General features: G+C 47.5%; 4 non-coding genes across 4 annotated transcripts; all 4 read left to right on the forward strand.

Annotated features, from left to right (window-relative positions):
* The first annotated feature begins 1,775 nt into the window (after positions 1–1,775).
* TRNAK-CUU (transfer RNA lysine (anticodon CUU)) lies at positions 1,776–1,848 on the forward strand. The gene has a single exon. It is a non-coding gene; the product is annotated as a tRNA-Lys (tRNA).
* A 3,225-nt stretch (positions 1,849–5,073) lies between these two features.
* TRNAG-GCC (transfer RNA glycine (anticodon GCC)) lies at positions 5,074–5,144 on the forward strand. The gene has a single exon. It is a non-coding gene; the product is annotated as a tRNA-Gly (tRNA).
* A 10,340-nt stretch (positions 5,145–15,484) lies between these two features.
* On the forward strand, positions 15,485–15,557 carry TRNAK-CUU (transfer RNA lysine (anticodon CUU)). Its single transcript has one exon. It is a non-coding gene; the product is annotated as a tRNA-Lys (tRNA).
* Positions 15,558–18,790: 3,233 nt separating this feature from the next.
* On the forward strand, positions 18,791–18,861 carry TRNAG-GCC (transfer RNA glycine (anticodon GCC)). The gene has a single exon. It is a non-coding gene; the product is annotated as a tRNA-Gly (tRNA).
* The last annotated feature ends 2,198 nt before the right edge of the window (positions 18,862–21,059 follow it).

A 21,059-nucleotide genomic window follows, 5' to 3' on the forward strand; every position in this document is an offset into this window, starting at 1 on the left:
GGATAGCTTAGCGACTTCCTACTCCTTTTGTCCGACTGCTCGCATACAAAAACATTCTGCCGATACTGGACTATGCCTGCGTTATTTGGGACACTTTTACTAAAACTTACACTAATCAAGGTAGAAATGGTCCCAAAAATAGCAGCTCGCTTCACTTAACACAGATTTGGACGTACATAAGTGCCAGATCCAAGAGGGGATCAGCCGGGCCAGTTGGTGCATGACAAGAAAAAGCGCTGGCGTGTGTCTCCTTCTCATTTGTCCCGTCCTCAGCGCTGTGAATTTTTCTTTTGACAGAACTGTTAACCAAAGCGGGCTTGCCGCCATTAACGCAAATAAACCATGCGTCACGACTAAAATTTGTCTTTCAATTTATTAACGGCCGGTATAAGACAGATTTCACGAGAATAATTTCTTTTTCATCTGGTTACGCCACTGGGCAAAGACATAGCCGCACAGTAACGCCATTTGCCAAGCGCAATAATCGTTTTAAGAATCCTTTCTTTCCACGAACAGTAATTTAAGGGAATCTCTTAACCAACTGCCACGTTTTGAAATTGTCTATGTCGACATTTCTTTCCAGTATTGTTTAAAAATCTTTTATGTATGCTTATTTACCAAAATTTTCAAACTACCTTATTCTACTTTGTTTTTGTGTTCATTGCCTGTGTTGTTACGTTGTGTTTACTTGTCTATCCCACCCTGCTAAAATCCTCAGTGGGGATTGCAGTATAAGCTAAATAAATATAGATAACAATGAAATGTTACAACTGCAGGGCATATGTATGCATGCAGTGCGTGCCAGTATTAAAGCCAGAGTGATATTTTAGGGCCCAACTCGTAACTGGATCGGTTTTGTCTCGCGTATTAGCTGAAACAGCTCACACACAGACACCCGCACACACACAACAGAATAAGCATCTAGCCTCTCGTTCAAGAGAGCCTTGAGGGCTTGTCTTGCATGTTTATTACTCAATGATATCGCCAGAAGTAGCGGACTAGAAAATATAACTAGAATTTTAAAGTGTCTTTTAGTGAGAGTGAGGGAGGGCTGACGATGTGAGGATGAGGGCGAGGGAGGGCCAGCAAAATTTTTGAAGTGAGGGTGAGGGCGAGACAGGGCCGCAAAACTTTTCAGAATGAGGGTGAGGGGGAGGGAGGGCCATGGATGCAAAAGTGAGGGTGAGGGAGGAAAATTAAAAAAGAGGGCATTTGCCCACCTCTGCCCCTGACCATCGGGCCCTCGCGTTGCGAGTCACACTACCGCTACACCACGCCGGCATGCTCGTACGGCTTGGTTAAAGCGGGGCATTGAATTTATACCGTGTGTTCTTTCATGTAATCACTGGGATTGTGAAAGAGGAAAGAGTGTCGGTGTATGCGTGGTAGGAGCCCCTCTCACATCACACCCTTAAAGGAGGAGCTTAATTGTCCCCCAGTTATTTTTTCGTCTTCTGCAGCATTTGATCGCCATGTTTGCAGCGAGATATCGAGCGCAGCATTCGGCTCATAGAATTATATGGTGAGAGAGCGTGAGAGATCAGAAAAAAAGGTGGTGAAAACCAACGCTTCACTCCGCTTAGCACCTTCTAAGGATGGCGGAAATGCCAGGCCAGATTCCAAAGCGCTGCCTACCTTCTACTGTTCCTCCTCCTGCTCCTCCTCCTCCTACTCCACCTCCAAACCAACTGCTATCACTCTGTCAACCCACTCTCGCAACGTTCACTTATTGTTCTCATTGGTTGCCTACTTATTTTGGGAGACTTGAACGTGTCGCCCGGCTAGCTCAGTCGGTAGAGCATAAGACTCTTAATCTCAGGGTCGTGGGTTCGAGCCCCACGTTGGGCGCTTTTTTTTATTCGCACATTTTGGACGATCTTTGATTTTTTTAGTGGTGCGTTGTTCTCGACCCCCGAAATATGAACTCGATGCTCTCGTGGTCTCGCAATTCGATGTTTTTGCGCGGAATTCGCTGTGGCAGCAGATGGAGTCGCCTTCATCTTAATGCGTCAAATAAAATAACCCTGCATTTGTCTCCAGTGGGCAGATCCTGAACTGACGGATGGAAAATGGACGGATGGCCGGACGGACGGAACATTTCCTAAATGGGTGTGGTAGAAATTGCCATCATGCTTGTTTTTTTTATATATATGTCTTTAACGGTGTCAGTGCTATGCACAATAAATCAGACTATGAATTCTCCATTATCTTTAAGTACGATTTCGAATCGTTCGCTTCTAAGCTTATGCTAGCATTCTGCTTTTGAGCCGCCAATATTCCAATCGCTTTTTCTGCAGCTGATTCATTCACTTTACCTCTGTTATCGCTGAATCCCAAGGCCTCAAGGAGAATGGGTGAGTCTGCATCGACATCCCAGTGAATATTGCCGCATTCTAGAATTGGGTGTTCAACTATTTCTACAGATTTACCACGCACTGCGCATGTGTCATCTTCTTGGTTAAATTTCCTTCTCGAGCTTCGCGTTCCAAGGCACCCTGATCTAGCTTCAGAGAATAGGGCGCCGCATCTTGAGTTAACATAGAAGGATCTTCCTGATTAGCCTCTTCCCATTTCTGTATTGTTCTACAGTCTACTTCTTTCCCATTGAACTAATCCACTTCTTACCTTGTGTTGTTACCTGTATTTTAAAGCACTTTATTTTTCTGTCATTGTTTCATCATGCCTAATGCTTAGTATCCTAGTCTTCCGCCAGAGGCGTAAATCGCGGAGGGGGGTGGGGACCGGGAGGCACCCTGACCCCTCCTTTGCTTAGGGATCAAGAATACGGGCGTCCATCCCCCCCCCCCCCCCCCCCCGCCCCTCCTCTGAGATTCGTACCGGGACTGCTCGTTCGGCATCGAATGATACGAGCAGCATACGCAAAACGGTTAAGCCGCGGGAGAGAGGAGACCTCTTCCCTTTCACGGAATGGCTCAGGAGGACCAGACGTTCAAAAAAAAAGTGCTGTCATAATCACAATGGGCCAAAAATCAAAGGAATTTTGATGACTGTGTGAATGTGTTTAATTTAAAATTAATGCTTCTGATTTTCACCCGCCACGGTGGCTCAGTGGTTAGGGCGCTCGACTACTCATCCGGAGTTCCCGGGTTCGAACCCGACCGCGGCGGATGCGGTTTTATGGAGGAAAAACGCTAAGGCGCCCGTGTGCTAGGCGATGTCAGTGCACGTTAAAGATCCCCAGGTGGTCGAAATTATTTCGGAGCCCTCCACTACGGCAGCACTTTCTTCTTTCACTCCCTCCTTTATCCCTTCCATTACGACGCGGGTCAAGTGTCCAACGGTATACGAGACAGATACTGCGCCATTTCCTCCCCCCCCCCCAAAAAAAAAACCCAAACAACCAACACCTCTGATTTTCTGGCATCCAGTCAGTCCGTGCTTAAGGCAGAGATGTTAAAGCTTAGTCCTGCCCGTTAGATGCTCTGCTGCGCAGTAACCCTCGAAGCTTTCTTCGTGGTCTTTCTTTTGTTCGCACTTAGCGAACGTTTTAACAGTGCTCGAAACAGGCGCTGATAGATGCGATTCTCGCCATTGCGATAACTACTTCATAGCAGCTGGTTATCTTTGTTTAAAAAAATAAATATGTAAAACATATTGACCATTGTCTATCGGCGTCACATTCAATTTCTTAAAACTGCCGGTCCGATTAAAAATTGCGAATGTTCCTCAAATATATCGACGGAGGAGCTTCAGTTTGCTAGACGAGAGATGGTCTACGCGGGATGTGTACACCGCGGCCAGACTCGTTTATGCATGCGTTCCTGCACATTATTGGCGGTGCGGTACAGTGTTGCCAGAATTTTCTGTAGCTTTGTACAGCGTTCCTGGCATTTATGCAGCCTATTTTATAGTCAGTGCTGTAGCCGGATATAACTTCAGAAGCTCTGTCCACATAAGGACCCCGCACAGATTTTGTCCACCACAAAAAGTAGTCCATTGTAAAACTTCTAAACATAAGAAAAAATAATGATCTCTAGATTTTTCATACCTGGATTGGAATAAAGTGAAACAATGAAAAGCTGATGCTATTTACTGTTATGATTGCCTAGCGCCGTAACACAGGATGTCGCAGACCGCGGGCCAGAGTGGCTGAGCCATAGGTATGTGGGTCCTCCATTAGGGGGAGCAAAGTTTCACTAGAGCGCCCCCTCCCTCCCCGCCCCCAACTTGTAGCTGCCACAGCTAAGAACCTGCATGCCTAAGCATTGGCTAGACTGCCATTGTCATCAACTTTTCGGAAAAACGGAAGTTGTTGGCCGCTCTAAAGGGCAGCTAGCAGGGGAGCTTCTTTAGGGTTCGTTCATTCGTAAGTTGGGAAGCGATGAGTGCGTCACTGAGACGTCGGTTGTTTTGCAACGGAGAGAACCTGTTGCTATAAGCTGAATAACCTGTTCGTTGTTGATGTTCGAAGGTGAGGGAGGAGCGTCCTGTTTATTTGCTTTCCATGCTCCTTTGATCCTTTATGAGCCCCTGAATCATCTTAGATCAGATTACCTTGATATTTAGCCGCATCATCAAATCAGTGGATATAACTGGGCATGCGCGGCTGACTCCTCGAGCATGTACATTTGATTGCACTTCTATTTGTTGCAAGTCAGCGCTCCTTCTCTGTGTCCCTCTCACGTCCTTTTCCTCGCGCTAATTATCCTCCCAATCAATACCAACAGCTGTTCTTTCTCATTTGTGTCCTACTATAGTATCTGCCGCTGCGCCACCTGCAGAGGAATAGAATAAAGTTAGCGTAGAATTGGAATGGAATTAGAGTGGAATTTGACTGATTATAAATCGAATTTTAATGTCTTGCCATTTGTCGCACCTAAGTTGCTTTAGTGCCGCCGGTAATTTTTATTATTAATACATCCCACAGAAGTTCAGTGACTGATCTATCGCATAGTGGCCTGTACTATTGGCACGGTTCGCTCGCCACGCGCTTTGTGACGACATTTACTCCCCAGCAGAGGAGACGCCAGCCGGTCCAATGACCTACATAAAGGGAAACTTACGCAACGATCTACGCTATGAATAGACGGGCAGCACGCCAACTGAACGTCGGCGTCGGTGGTTCAGTGGTAGAATACTCGCCTGCCACGCGGGTGGCCCGGGTTCGATTCCCGGCCGACGCATGTTTTGCTTTTGCTCCACATTGTTTTTACAATGGCGATTGCAAGGCATCTAGCGTGTTAGCATCGCCGAGGATTTCCCCACTCGAACACGTTCTGCCCGAAAACACATGCTACAGTTTGCCAAATCCAAGATTATCAATTATAAACTCTGGCATGATACTCTAAAAGTTGGGGAGAAAATTGATAACTTTGATTACGAAGCCGAGAGGTTGATACAACTTGAGCCATAGCACCTCACTTCAGCTCGTCCTCAAAACTGCAGTCAAATATCATTCTCTCTACCAACATTAGAAGCCATCTGCCAAAGGGCGGCGCATTAAGAGGCCTTATCAACACATCCGACGCGTAGCTTATAGTACTTACCGTTAAGTTCAATCTTACTTACCTCATTTCGACATATTCAGGCGCGATCGCTTCACCAGGCGAGGAGGCGGCGTTTTCTTAGGTTCTCATACTTCTTTGCCCTGCACTCACGTCCCAATGAATTCCCTCTATAAATCATATTGGTCGGAAGTAATGCCGCTCACCCACATTTAATCCTCGGAGTTCGTTACCGGCCCCCACACGCTAACAATACCTTTGTTACTGAGTTTCATGAAGCCCTGCAAGCTGTAACTTAACCCAAGATCCAAACACCCTCATCCTTATGTTTGGCGACTTCAATTTTCCGTCCATCACGTGGTCTGACATTACTTCTAAATCGTCAAAGCAAATCATCGAAACCCATTTTGTTCACACGGGACCAACATTTGGATTATCACACATAGTGAATTCGCCAACCAGACCAACTGCTTCTATTGAGTTGAGTTGAGGTGCTGAATGCTACAGATGGGGTTAGCCTTGCTTTATCTGCCGGCAATTGCTCCACCGCAGCGTCCCTTCAATATTAACAATGTCCTAAAGCTTGTCGCATCTACCCCGCTATGCGCACAGCCTCTTATAATAGCACATATTCTCTCCCGCAGTCACCATCAAAGCACACAATCAATCCACACAGTACACACCACAGTCCACTCCAGAAGTCAACATCTATGTACATATTCAGTCACAGTACAACACAGGTCAATATAGTGCCACAATCCAAACACACATTCACTCACAGCATAACGTATAGTCCACTCCGGAAGACACCATCTACGCACACATTCAATCACAGTAGGCCATAGTCCGTTCCTGCTGTCACCATTTAGAGACAAGATCCGTGTCCTGCAGAAATGTTAAAAGAAGGCGTGCAGCCTCCCTTCTTGTAGTCTGGGCAGTACATAATAAAATGTTCGATATCCGCGCACACACCACATAAAGAGCAGAGCGGAGACGATGCTATACCAGTCATGCATTCATGCAGGAGTGCGAGCAGAGGCCGTGCGAATTCGATATAGAAGGGTCGCCTGAGATCTTCTCAGTCCCTTGGTCACACATGGCTTGTGGGACGCACTCCACAGGGTACTGAAGTGATCGAGCACAGTTTTCCTGCAGAGACTTTTCCCATCTTGAGGTACTTTTTTGATGGAATCCTTGATAGAGCTTTATGGGCGAGATTGTCTGCCACCTCATTACCGTTGACTCCTATGTGAGAGGGCACCCATTGGAAATGTATAGTAAAGCCTCTGCTGTGCAGATTCTGCACCAAGCGCAGAGAGCTTATAGACAAGGCGTCAGTAGGGAATCCGTGCTCTAACCTCTGAAGGGTAGATTTTGAATCGGTTAGGATGACAACAGGTTGAGCCGGACAAGACCCTAACTTCCGTAAAGCCGCCTCAATAGCAACACTTTCAGCCGCTTTAGAGAATACGACAGCAGTACTCCCTCGCCGCGCACCCGCCCCGCCACATGGAGCTCATGTGGGAGTCTGCACACTCCGAGAATCCCGGAAACGAGGCTGCCAACGCTTTAGCCCGAGGTTCTCTCAACCAGGCACCGGCGGCCTCCGATCTGGGATTCTCACGGGAGCGCATGCATTCCTTCAGTGAACTGACGCAGGCCTGCAAAGCCGAGCGTCGGCTGTACCGCCCCCCCCCCCATCCCTCCTTCGACAATTACCATCAGACACTTTGGAGGCGGCTCCAAACACGCACCTTACCCTCCCCTTATATACGCTCGCGCTATCATCAAGTCCACACAAACCCCTCCTGTACCCTCTGCCATCACACCAAAGCCCCTCTCGATCATATCCTTTTCCTCTGCCCGGAGGATCCTCCCCCGCGGGGCCTGGAGCACCTTACCACTTGGGAGGCTTGGGAGACAATACTGCGCTCCGAGGACCCGACCAAGCAAGCCCTCGCCACAGGCCGGGCTGCCAGAGTTATGAGCCTCCGGGACATGAACGTCTGAGTGCTGTGGTGCCGTGCGGGGGCCCAAGCACCTGCGCGTCCTAAACTCCCTTGTATGTAATAAAGTTTCCACCACCACCACCGTGAAAATTTGAAGATGGCAGGCATACTCTGTTTCCAAGTGTTCAAGTACAAGCGAACGCATTTCTGCCAAAGGAGAGCTGCGCTTTGCGCTCACGTGGGGAATTGTGACCTTACAGTTGAGGGTCGGAAAAGACCAGGGGGGTTTCAATGGATTCCTTTGCTTTCGAATATTAATGCCTAAAGGAATAAGAGTACTGAGTGCCAAGTAAGCCTTCGACTCATATCTCTTGCAGAGCCGCTGGAGAAGGGATCGCCCAGCTACCGTCTCTCCTAGGCGCCCAAGATGCATTAGTAGTCCCTGAGAAGCGATAAGGCTAATAGGTTTCGATGGGGACTCATGAAGTACTGCCTTATTCGCAGCCGCCTGGGGAATTCCAATGGCTCTTCTTAGGCCCTTTCTGTGGACAACTTCGAGACGTTCAAGTTGTGATGCCGAGGGGGAATTTAAAGGTAATTGATACACTATGCGACTGACCACCAGCGCTTCATGAAGTCTGACCATTGAAGAAGGAAGGTAGGTGCAATTCTACGGATCACATTGAGACGAGAAGATAGAGATGAAACAATCGCGTCTACAGCTTTTCGCCACTGTAGACGAGAGTCAATAATGACGCCCAGGAAACGCGTGTGGTTGAATTGACGGATGCAAGAGAGACCGAGGTCTATCTTCAACCGTGCTTTACGTCTTCTTACACCTGGAAACAGAACAAAGCCGGATTTTTCCACTGACAGAGACAACGCCACACCTTAAAGGTAAGCTTGTGCCGAAAGTGGAGCCTGTCGAGTTATCAAGGCTAATGGCTTGTGTTGGTAGCCAGTAATCCAAATACAGATGTCGTCAGCATAAAGTGACATACGCACTTGCCTGCAACTTTTTTTCAACGAATCTTGAAGGCCAGCCATTACGACGTTAAGGATCGTGGGGCACACCTCGTGAAAGAACCCTTTGGGTGCTTAAGGTGCTCCCTAACCGTACACGAACCGCGCGATCACTTACGAACTTGTAAATGAATCTTAACGTATGGCCCTGTATGCCTATGCCTTTCAAACTGTTTAGGACTGAGCTCTGAAGCACGCTGTCGTAAGCTTTCGCAACGTCAAGAAAAATGGCTAAGGTGGAAAGGCCGAAAGCTCTCTGGTGTTCAATGTGACTGACCAAATCTAAGACACTATCTTGGGCACTAAGACCTCGGCGGAATCCAGTCATACGTGTTGGCAGTGCCTTGCTGTCATCAAGCCACCACGATAAGCATTCATATACCAGCTTCTTCATCAACTTATCTACAAAGGAGGTCAATGACACAGGGCGATACGAGGCAAGGTCTGTCATGTCTTTGCCAGGCATCAGTACTGGAACTACATGTGCCACCTTCCATGACGGAGGAACATCGCCAGTCTCCCAAACTCGATTGATGAAGTTGAGGAGCTCCTTTCTGAGTTACAAGGGCAGAATATTCAGCATTTTATTGGTGATGCCGTCGGGACCTGGTGCGCACCGGCGCCGCAGGCAACTGAGCGCAGTCTGAAGCTCACGAAGCGTGAACGGGACGTCCATGATTGACCTGGAAGAAACAGGTGGTGTATATATATCTACTCCAGAATTAGCGCGTACGAGCGCGTCTGCAAATTCCTCTGCCAAGCACGCAATAGGTTTTTCCAGGCTTCGAAGGGCGAGATTCTTCAACAAGGCTGCCAATAACTTGCCATATTCTCGTCATCGGTAAGAACGCAGTCCAACTAGCACAGAATGAGGCCCATTGCGACCTTTACAGTTTGTTCGTGTGCCGTCTAATGGCAGAATTCAGCCTATTGAAGGTCGTTTTCTGTTGCCTGTCGTCCTACTTCCGCACGAGCGCGCTCCGCCCTTCTCGCTGCGGAAAGGTTCCTGAGTTTTAAATCCGGGGCCGGAAAATGATCACGTAACTTGACTGCCGTAGTTGCTGCTAGCTTACTAGATATGTTGTCAACATCATCACCAGAAACACGTTCTAGGTGCTCTCTGTACTTGTCCCAGTTGACCACATTGCTAATTTTAGGACCATGCATACGAAAGTCGGCAGCAAACTCAAATATCGTATAGTGATCACTTCCCATGCGGTCAGGCGCTGTTGACCAACGCGTCACGCGGACGTCAGGTGATTGCAGCGTCAGGTCTATAGCTGTCGCTGAGGCTGGAGGCCGGAAGAAAGTGGGGCGTCCGTCATTGGCAACACACAGGTCCAATCTGCGTCCACGGGAATCCGTGTTCCTGTCACCCCAAACGGCATGATGGGCGTTGAAATCACCGCAGATGATTCTAGGAGCTGGCCAACGGTCGCAGAGCTGCTGTAGAAACAAATCCAATGCTACCTTCTTCCGCGGAGACACGTACACGGATGCAATAGAAAGGGTTCGAGAGCCGAGCTGTATTCCCACAGCCGCTACCTCAATGTCATCCGTGCAAAGATCGGCAACGCTTAGAGAAACATGTGGTATTTCCCTTCTTATGTAAAGCGCAGCACTTCCGGCAGGAAATGACTTTATGCTGCAGTTTTTATGGGCGACATATCCAGTCAAACATCTCCCGCTTTTCAGGCACGCTTCTGCCAGGGCCAATACTGGAACACAACTCTCTATCAAGAATAGTTTTAGTTCAGCTAACCGACTTAAAATCTTAGCGCAATTCCACTGCAATATAAACGGCACTTTTCGGTGCATATGAGATCCACGAGGTTTAACCCCATCCATTTTAGTTCGCAAGGAAGTTTGCTGTGAAGGTGGTAATTAGGGACTCACAAGAAAGCACCAGCTGTAGGGAAGTTCTTCAGGTTGCCAGGCGCCATCGCTAGAACATGTGAACGCAGGGACCCGAACAAAACATGAAGAAGGTCAGACATACGTTGATTTTCGAGCTCCTTATTTTGCGCAACGCACTAACTTACATCGACAAATGATGCCGACGGGGACACACTCTAGGCCGCAGTAGCTGGTTTTTGTCACTTGTCCATATGAGGCTCCTCCTTGCCGTGGAGTCTGGCTGTGATCCGGGCGCTCAGGAACATGGACACTCTTTGCTGGAGGTGGAACAGCCGACTCGCGCGCACTGGGCCTTGGCGTCTTGCTGGACTCAGGTCTCTTAGGGACATTCTTGGGCAACGCAACAACATCAGACTCCAACACTGGGAACTCGTCTAATCATGGGACAGGCGTCTCAGTCGGTGGGGTTTTTGGACCAGCAATAAAGGATATCCGACAGTGCAGAGCGCTCACACGAAGGAAGGGGCAGCCTCCGAAACTCGCTGGATGATCACTACCGCAATTGGCGCAAGCCAAATCTGCCTTGCAGGTTTTAAAGTCGTGGTCGCCTCCGCACAGCTTACAGCGTCGATCCTTTGTGCAAACTTTGGCCACGTGCCCAAAGCGTTGACATCTAAAACACCGTGGAGGAGCTTCAGTGAAATCTGCAACTGCGTGTTTTGTGAATCCCAGATCAATTTTTTCGGGGCGCTCTGAGTTGGGAGCGAATGTCAACATGATAGAGTTGGGAGATTTCGCAGCCTATTCTTTTCCTGGAGACTCTACACGACGCACAAGTCGTTTCACGTGCAGTACACCTTGTGGTTTCAGATAATCAAGTAGGTCGCGTTCTGAATACCACTTTGGTACACCCTTAATAACACAGGTGTTCTTCATGAAGGAATGGGGCAACCGCACGTTAACTTTGATGCCAAAAATCTGAGAGCTCTGCAGGACCTTGTCAACCTGCTCTTCCGTCGAGACATCCAGCTGAAGAGCATCGTGCATGGTGAACCGACTTCGAATCGGAGCTGATACCAGCAGTGATTGAATGGCCGCGAAAAATAAGATGGGATTCTTCTCTCTTATATCAACCCCCTTTTCTGTGGGCTCAATCACTTTCGGGATCCCTACCGTTCGTTGCTTGCGATGACTCACCAACTTGAAGCCCTCGTTGTCCACGTCAGCCATATCGGCCACTTACTCGTCACTGTCCACAATCCTTGACTCATCCCCACTGAACAATGAGGTCTCGCTGGACGGGTGGTCGTTTCCATGTTCTGGTCACTCCACAGCCTGGGAAGCCATGGCCACCTCTTCCGAGCCAGACTCCTTTGAATGGCGTGGTCCCGGCGCCGGAGCAGCCGTACTCTTCCCATAGGGACAATACCGACTTTGAAGATGCTGCCGTCCTCGAATATTCAAATAAAAGTAGATAAATTATGGAAAATGAGGTAAATAAACAGAGCTGAGTCGACAGTCGATCGAACAACGTCTTTGTCTTCCTCTTTCTTTCAACCACTTCTGTTCGCTTGTTCTACACATTATGTATTGTTGTTCGAACCGAAAGTTGCGTCGCCTCGAAGCTTCGTTTGCTTTTGCCACATTCTGCCTACTCTCTCCGCGGGCCCTCCTTTTTTACGTGCAAGCGTGAAGGCCCCGTTACTCAGAAAGGCCGGTGCCATCGTCGTTGCCATTGGCGTGACGGAAAAGTTACGTGGGGCTCCTATAGATAGCGCCAGCTACACCAGCGGCGCGAGGAACTGGGAAAGGAAGTATTTGATGGTGTTTTTTTCCGGAACAAGGTTTAACACTGAGTATCATCGAAAGATGCCACAGGGTGGGTAAAAAAATAATAAGGCGCGACCAGTCGTTTTGAAACTCCTCGACTTTTTGAAAAAAATTCCCTATTGAGATCATGCTATTAACGCAAAAAGACCAATATCTGCTCAAAATCGAAACAAAATAGCTCAAAATTATTAGCTGAGGACTTTTCTAAACGAATTAAGGAAATATAGAAACAGCAGTGGAAGTGCTGGGAAGAAGAGGGGAAAGAGGGCGCCAAGCTTTAAAGCTAATCAATGATAAGCTAAACGTTAATAGCGTACTGTATGGTTCGGATGAAACAAGAGTTCCTCGCTTTATGCTTAGAAAGAAATCAAACTGGCTCTGGACTAAGAGACTTCAGACCCCTAAAATATAAATGTTAATTGCAAAAGTGCCATAAACAAGACAAATGAGTTGGAGGCCCTTCTGCTTTTGCACGACCCTGAAATAGCGGTTTTGACAGAAACTTGGCTTAACAATACATTGTTTGACAGTGAGCTCATTAACACTGGCTACAGTTCGTACCGAAAGAATCGTGATGGTAGAAGTGAAGATGCCAGCATTCGGTTTAAATCATCCCTGTGAATTTCGCCAATGCCGGATGTACCCAATGTAGAGTGCATTTTTTGCACAACGTACTATGGAAACGTTAGATATATTATTGGAGCAATGTACTGGCCCACCAACTCTACCGTTGTCGTATTATAGGAGCTTAAACGATATTTGTGCACGCATGTGAAACCTGACAATCGTATTTTACTATCAGTAATAATAATTGGTTTTTGGGGAAAGGAAATGGCGCGGTATCTGTCTCATATATCGTTGGACACCTGAACCGCGCCGTAAGGGAAGGGATAAGGGAGGGAGTGAAAGAAGAAAGGAAGAGAGAGAGAAGCGCCGTAGTGGAGGGCTCCGGAATAATTTCGACTACCTGGGGATCTTTAACGTGCACTGACATCGCACAGCACACGGGCGCCTTAGCGTTTTTCCTCCATAAAAACGCAGCCGCCGCGGTCGGGTTCGAACCCGGGAACTCCGGATCAGTAGCCGAGCGCCCTAACCACTGAGCCACCATGGCGGATCCCATTTTTACTATCAGTCTACTTCAGGCAAATTAAAATATCATGATATTTTACTATCAGGATATTTTAATTTGCCTGAAGTATACTGGTCAAGGTATTCAGTTAAAAAGCATGACCCCCAGGTGAAGCTATGTGGGCATTGCTTTTGGCTTCGACTTATTGCAGAATGTAGAAGAAAATACCATATTTCAGGGCAATTCTCAATCAATGCTCGACCTCTTTTTTGTTAGCGGATCAATTACTGCCAAAACAAATAGCCAGAGAGTAGACAGAATATCGGACCACAAAGCTGTGCAGTTCACTACTGAAGACGCCGCTTTAGATAAGAAATCTAAACCTTCATCCTATCGAAACTTTTCTCGAGATACATTATAAGTATCTCGGACTTTTGACCGCGAATGACTTCACTTATACTAAGCACATTAACTACATATTGGTTAATGTAAAGCGCAAGTTTTCCTTTCTGAGGATAGCTTAGCGACTTCCTTCTCCTTTTGTCCGACTGCTCGCATACAAAAACATTCTGCCGATACTGGACTATGCCTGCGTTATTTGGGACACTTTTACTAAAACTTACACTAATTAAGGTAGAAATGGTCCCGATAATAGCTGCTCGCTTCACTTCACACAGATTTGGACGTATATAAGTGCCAGATCCAAGAGGGGATCAGCCGGGCCAGTTGGTGCATGACAAGAAAAAGCGCTGGCGTGTGTCTTTTTCTCATTTGTCCCGTCCTCAGCGCTGTGAATTTTTCTTTTGACAGAACTGTTAACCAAAGCGGGCTTGCCGCCATTAACGCAAATAAACCATGCGTCACGACTAAAATTTGTCTTTCAATTTATTAACTGCCGGTATAAGACAGATTTCACGAGAATAATTTCTTTTTCATCTGGTTACGCCACTGGGCAAAGACATAGCCGCACAGTAACGCCATTTGCCAAGCGCAATAATCGTTTTAAGTATCCTTTCTTTCCACGAACAGTAATTTAAGGGAATCTCTTAACCAATTGCCACGTTTTGAAATTGTCTATGTCGACATTTCTTTCCAGTATTGTTTAAAAATCTTTTATGTATGCTTATTTACCAAAATTTTCAAACTACCTTATTCTACTTTGTTTTTGTGTTCATTGCCTGTGTTGTTACGTTGTGTTTACTTGTCTATCCCACCCTGCTAAAATCCTCAGTGGGGATTGCAGTATAAGCTAAATAAATAAAGATAACAATGAAATGTTACAAGTGCAGGGCATATGTATGCATGCAGTGCGTGCCAGTATTAAAGCCAGAGTGATATTTTAGGGCCCAACTCGTAACTGGATCGGTTTTGTCTCGCGTATTAGCTGAAACAGCTCACACACAGACACCCGCACACACACAACAGAATAAGCATCTAGCCTCTCGTTCAAGAGAGCCTTGAGGGCTTGTCTTGCATGTTTATTACTCAATGATATCGCCAGAAGTAGCGGACTAGAAAATATAACTAGAATTTTAAAGTGTCTTTTAGTGAGGGTGAGGGAGGGCTGACGATGTGAGGATGAGGGCGAGGGAGGGCCAGCAAATTTTTCGAAGTGAGGGTGAGGGCGAGACAGGGCCGCAAAACTTTTCAGAATGAGGGCGAGGGGGAGGGAGGGCCATGGATGCAAAAGTGAGGGTGAGGGAGGAAAATTAAAAAAGAGGGCATTTGCCCACCTCTGCCCCTGACCATCGGGCCCTCGCGTTGCGAGTCACACTACCGCTACACCACGCCGGCATGCTCGTACGGCTTGGTTAAAGCGGGGCATTGAATTTATACAGTGTGTTGTTTCATGTAATCACTGGGATTGTGAAAGAGGAAACATTGTCGGTGTATGCGTGGTAGGAACCCCTCTCACATCACACCCTTAAAGGAGGAGCTTAATTGTCCCCCAGTTATTTTTTCGTCTTCTGCAGCATTTGATCGCCATGTTTGCAGCGAGATATCGAGCGCAGCATTCGGCTCATAGAATTATATGGTAAGAGAGCGTGAGAGATCAGAAAAAAAGGTGGTGAAAACCAACGCTTCACTCCGCTTAGCACCTTCTAAGGATGGCGGAAATGCCAGGCCAGATTCCAAAGCGCTGCCTACCTTCTACTGTTCCTCCTCCTGCTCCTCCTCCTCCTACTCCTCCTCCAAACCAACTGCTATCACTCTGTCAACCCACTCTCGCAACGTTCACTTATTGTTCTCATTCGTTGCCTACTTATTTTGGGAGACTTGTACGTGTCGCCCGGCTAGCTCAGTCGGTAGAGCATGAGACTCTTAATCTCAGGGTCGTGGGTTCGAGCCCCACGTTGGGCGCTTTGTTTTTTTATTCGCTCATTTTGGACGATCTTTGATTTTTTTAGTGGTGCGTTGTTCTCGACCCCCGAAATATGAACTCGATGCTCTCGTGGTCTCGCAATTCGATGTTTTTGCGCGGAATTCGCTGTGGCAGCAGATGGAGTCGCCTTCATCTTAATGCGTCAAATAAAATAACCCTGCATTTGTCTCCAGTGGGCAGATCCTGAACTGACGGATGGAAAATGGACGGATGGCCGGACGGACGGAACATTTCCTAAATGGGTGTGGTAGAAATTGCCATCATGCTTGGTTTTTTATATATATGTCTTTAACGGTGTCAGTGCTATGCACAATAAATCAGACTATGAATTCTCCGTTATCTTTAAGTACGATTTCGAATCGTTCGCTTCTAAGCTTATGCTAGCATTCTGCTTTTGAGCCGCCAATCTTCCAATCGCTTTTTCTGCAGCTGATTCATTCACTTTACCTCTGTTATCGCTGAATCCCAAGGCCTCAAGGAGAATGGGTGAGTCTGCATCGACATCCCAGTGAATATTGCCGCATTTTAGAATTGGGTGTTCAACTATTTCTACAGATTTACCACGCACTGCGCATGTGTCATCTTCTTGGTTAAATTTCCTTCTCGAGCTTCGCGTTCCAAGGCACCCTGATCTAGCTTCAGAGAATAGGGCGCCGCATCTTGAGTTAACATAGAACGATCTTCCTGATTAGCCTCTTCCCATTTCTGTATTGTTCTACAGTCTACTTCTTTCCCATTGAACTAATCCACTTCTTACCTTGTGTTGTTACCTGTATTTTAAAGCACTTTATTTTTCTGTCATTGTTTCATCATGCCTAATGCTTAGTATCCTAGTCTTCCGCCAGAGGCGTAAATCGCGGAGGGGGGTGGGGACCGGGAGGCACCCTGACCCCTCCTTTGCTTAGGGATCAAGAATACGAGCGTCCATCCCCTCCCCCCCCCCCCCCCGCCCCTCCTCTGAGATTCGTACCGGGACTGCTCGTTCGGCATCGAATGATACGAGCAGCATACGCAAAACGGTTAAGCCGCGGGAGAGAGGAGACCTCTTCCCTTTCATGGAATGGCTCAGGAGGACCATATGTTCAAAAAAAAGTGCTGTCATAATCACAATGGGCCAAAAATCAAAGGACTTTTGATGACTATGTGTGAATGTGTTTAATTTAAACTTAATGCTTCTGATTTTCACCCGCCACGGTGGCTCAGTGGTTAGGGCGCTCGACTACTCATCCGGAGTTCCCGGGTTCGAACCCGACCGCGGTGGATGCGGTTTTATGGAGGAAAAACGCTAAGGCGCCCGTGTGCTAGGCGATGTCAGTGCACGTTAAAGATCCCCAGGTGGTCGAAATTATTTCGGAGCCCTCCACTACGGCAGCACTTTCTTCTTTCACTCCCTCCTTTATCCCTTCCATTACGACGCGGGTCAAGTGTCCAACGGTATACGAGACAGATACTGCGCCATTTCCTCCCCCCCCCCCCCCCCAAAAAAAAAACCCAAACAACCAACACCTCTGATTTTCTGGCATCCAGTCAGTCCGTGCTTAAGGCAGAGATGTTAAAGCTTAGTCCTGCCCGTTAGATGCTCTGCTGCGCAGTAACCCTCGAAGCTTTCTTCGTGGTCTTTCTTTTGTTCGCACTTAGCGAACGTTTTAACAGTGCTCGAAACAGGCGCTGATAGATGCGATTCTTGCCATTGCGATAACTACTTCATAGCAGCTGGTTATCTTTGTTTAAAAAAATAAATATGTAAAACATATTGACCATTGTCTATCGGCGTCACATTCAATTTCTTAAAACTGCCGGTCCGATTAAAAATTGCGAATGTTCCTCAAATATATCGACGGAGGAGCTTCAGTTTGCTAGACGAGAGATGGTCTACGCGGGATGTGTACACCGCGGCCAGACTCGTTTATGCATGCGTTCCTGCACATTATTGGCGGTGCGGTACAGTGTTGCCAGAATTCTCTGTAGCTTTGTACAGCGTTCCTGGCATTTATGCAGCCTATTTTATAGTCAGTGCTGTAGCCGGATATAACTTCAGAAGCTCTGTCCACATAAGGACCCCGCACAGATTTTGTCCACCACAAAAAGTAGTCCATTGTAAAACTTCTAAACATAAGAAAAAATAATGATCTCTAGATTTTTCATACCTGGATTGGAATAAAGTGAAACATTGAAAAGCTGATGCTATTTACTGTTATGATTGCCTAGCGCCGTAACACAGGATGTCGCAGACCGCGGGCCAGAGTGGCTGAGCCATAGGTATGTGGGTCCTCCATTAGGGGGAGCAAAGTTTCACTAGAGCGCCCCCTCCCTCCCCGCCCCCAACTTGTAGCTGCCACAGCTAAGAACCTGCATGCCTAAGCATTGGCTAGACTGCCATTGTCATCAACTTTTCGGAAAAACGGAAGTTGTTGGCCGCTCTAAAGGGTAGCTAGCAGGGGAGCTTCTTTAGGGTTCGTTCATTCGTAAGTTGGGAAGCGATGAGTGCGTCACTGAGACGTCGGTTGTTTTGCAACGGAGAGAATCTGTTGCTATAAGCTGAATAACCTGTTCGTTGTTGATGTTCGAAGGTGAGGGAGGAGCGTCCTGTTTATTTGCTTTCCATGCTCCTTTGATCCTTTATGAGCCCCTGAATCATCTTAGATCAGATTACCTTGATATTTAGCCGCATCATCAAATCAGTGGATATAACTGGGCATGCGCGGCTGACTCCTCGAGCATGTACATTTGATTGCACTTCTATTTGTTGCAAGTCAGCGCTCCTTCTCTGTGTCCCTCTCACGTCCTTTTCCTCGCGCTAATTATCCTCCCAATCAATACCAACAGCTGTTCTTTCTCATTTGTGTCCTACTATAGTATCTGCCGCTGCGCCACCTGCAGAGGAATAGAATAAAGTTAGCGTAGAATTGGAATGGAATTAGAGTGGAATTTGACTGATTATAAATCGAATTTTAATGTCTTGCCATTTGTCGCACCTAAGTTGCTTTAGTGCCGCCGGTAATTTTTATTATTAATACATCCCACAGAAGTTCAGTGACTGATCTATCGCATAGTGGCCTGTACTATTGGGACGGTTCGCTCGCCACGCGCTTTGTGACGACATTTACTCCCCAGCAGAGGAGACGCCAGCCGGTCCAATGACCTACATAAAGGGAAACTTACGCAACGATCTACGCTATGAATAGACGGGCAGCACGCGAACTGAACGTCGGCGTCGGTGGTTCAGTGGTAGAATACTCGCCTGCCACGCGGGTGGCCCGGGTTCGATTCCCGGCCGACGCATGTTTTGCTCCACATTGTTTTTACAATGGCGATTGCAAGGCATCTAGCGTGTTAGCATCGCCGAGGATTTCCCCACTCGAACACGTTTTTCCCGAAAACACATGCTACAGTTTGCCAAATCCAAGATTATCAATTATAAACTCTGGCATGATACTCTAAAAGTTGGTGAGAAAATTGATAACTTTGATTACGAAGCCGAGAGGTTGATACAACATGAGCCATAGCACCTCACTTCAGCTCGTCCTCAAAACTGCAGTCAAATATCATTCTCTCTACCAACATTAGAAGCCATCTGCCAAAGGGCGACGCATTAAGAGGCCTTATCAACACATCCGACGCGTAGCTTATGGTACTTACCGTTAAGTTCAATCTTACTTACCTCATTTCGACATATTCAGGCGCGATCGCTTCACCAGGCGAGGAGGCGGCGTTTTCTTAGGTTCTCATACCTCTTTGCCCTGCACTCACGTTCCAATGAATTCCCTCTATAAATCATATTTGTCGGATGCAATGCCGCTCACCCACATTTAATCCTCGGAGTTCGTTACCGGCCCCCACACGCTAACAATACCTTTGTTACTGAGTTTCATGAAGCCCTGCAAGCTGTAACTTAACCCAAAATCCAAACACCCTCATCCTTATGTTTGGCGACTTCAATTTTCCGTCCATCACGTGGTCTGACATTACTTCTAAATCGTCAAAGCAAATCATCGAAACCAATTTTGTTCACACGGGACCAACATTTGGATTATCACAAATAGTGAATTCGCCAACCAGACCAACTGCTTCTATTGAGTTGAGTTGAGGTGCTGAATGCTACAGATGGGGTTAGCCTTGCTTTATCTGCCGGCAATTGCTCCACCGCAGCGTCCCTTCTATATTAACAATGTCCTAAAGCTTGTCGCATCTACCCCGCTATGCGCACAGCCTCTTATATTAGCACATATTCTCTCCCGCAGTCACCATCAAAGCACACAATCAATCCACACAGTACACACCACAGTCCACTCCAGAAGTCAACATCTATGTACATATTCAGTCACAGTAGAACACAGGTCAATATAGTGCCACAATCCAAACACACATTCACTCACAAATCATAACGTAGTCCACTCCGGAAGACACCATCTACGCACACATTCAATCACAGTAGGCCATAGTCCGTTCCTGCTGTCACCATTTAGAGACAAGATCCGTGTCCTGCAGAAATGTTAAAAGAAGGCGTGCAGCCTCCCTTCTTGTAGTCTGGGCAGTACATAATAAAATGTTCGATATCCGCGCACACACCACATAAAGAGCAGAGCGGAGACGATGCTATACCAGTCATGCATTCATGCAGGAGTGCGAGCAGAGGCCGTGCGAATTCGATATAGAAGGGTCGCCTGAGATATTCTCAGTCCCTTGGTCACACATGGCTTGTGGGACGCACTCCACAGGGTACTGAAGTGATCGAGCACAGTTTTCCTGCAGAGACTTTTCCCATCTTGAGGTACTTTTTTGATGGAATCCTTGATAGAGCTTTATGGGCGAGATTGTCTGCCACCTCATTACCGTTGACTCCTATGTGAGAGGGCAACCATTGGAAATGTATAGTAAAGCCTCTGCTGTGCAGATTCTGCACCAAGCGCAGAGAGCTTATAGACAAGGCGTCAGTAGGGAATCCGTGCTCTAACCTCTGAAGGGTAGATTTTGAATCGGTTAGGATGACAACAGGTTGAGCCGGACAAGACCCTAACTTCCGTAAAGCCGCCTCAATAGCAACACTTTCAGCCGCTTTAGAGAATACGACAGCAGTACTCCCTCGCCGCGCACCCGCCCCGCCACATGGAGCTCATGTGGGTGTCTGCACACTCTGAGAATCCCGGAAACGAGGCTGCCAACGCTTTAGCCCGAGGTTCTCTCAACCGGGCACCGGCGGCCTCCGAACTGGGATTCTCACGGGAGCGCATGCATTCCTTCAGTGAACTGACGCAGGCCTGCAAAGCCGAGCGTCGGCTGTACCGCCCCCCCCCCCCCATCCCTCCTTCGACAATTACCATCAGACACTTTGGAGGCGGCTCCAAACACGCACCTTACCCTCCCCTTATATACGCTCGCGCTATCATCAAGTCCACACAAACCCCTCCTGTACCCTCTGCCATCACACCAAAGCCCCTCTCGATCATATCCTTTTTCTCTGCTAGGAGGATCCTCCCCCG

This window comes from Amblyomma americanum, chromosome 4 (assembly GCF_052857255.1).
Source record: "Amblyomma americanum isolate KBUSLIRL-KWMA chromosome 4, ASM5285725v1, whole genome shotgun sequence".
NCBI lineage: Eukaryota > Metazoa > Arthropoda > Arachnida > Ixodida > Ixodidae > Amblyomma > Amblyomma americanum.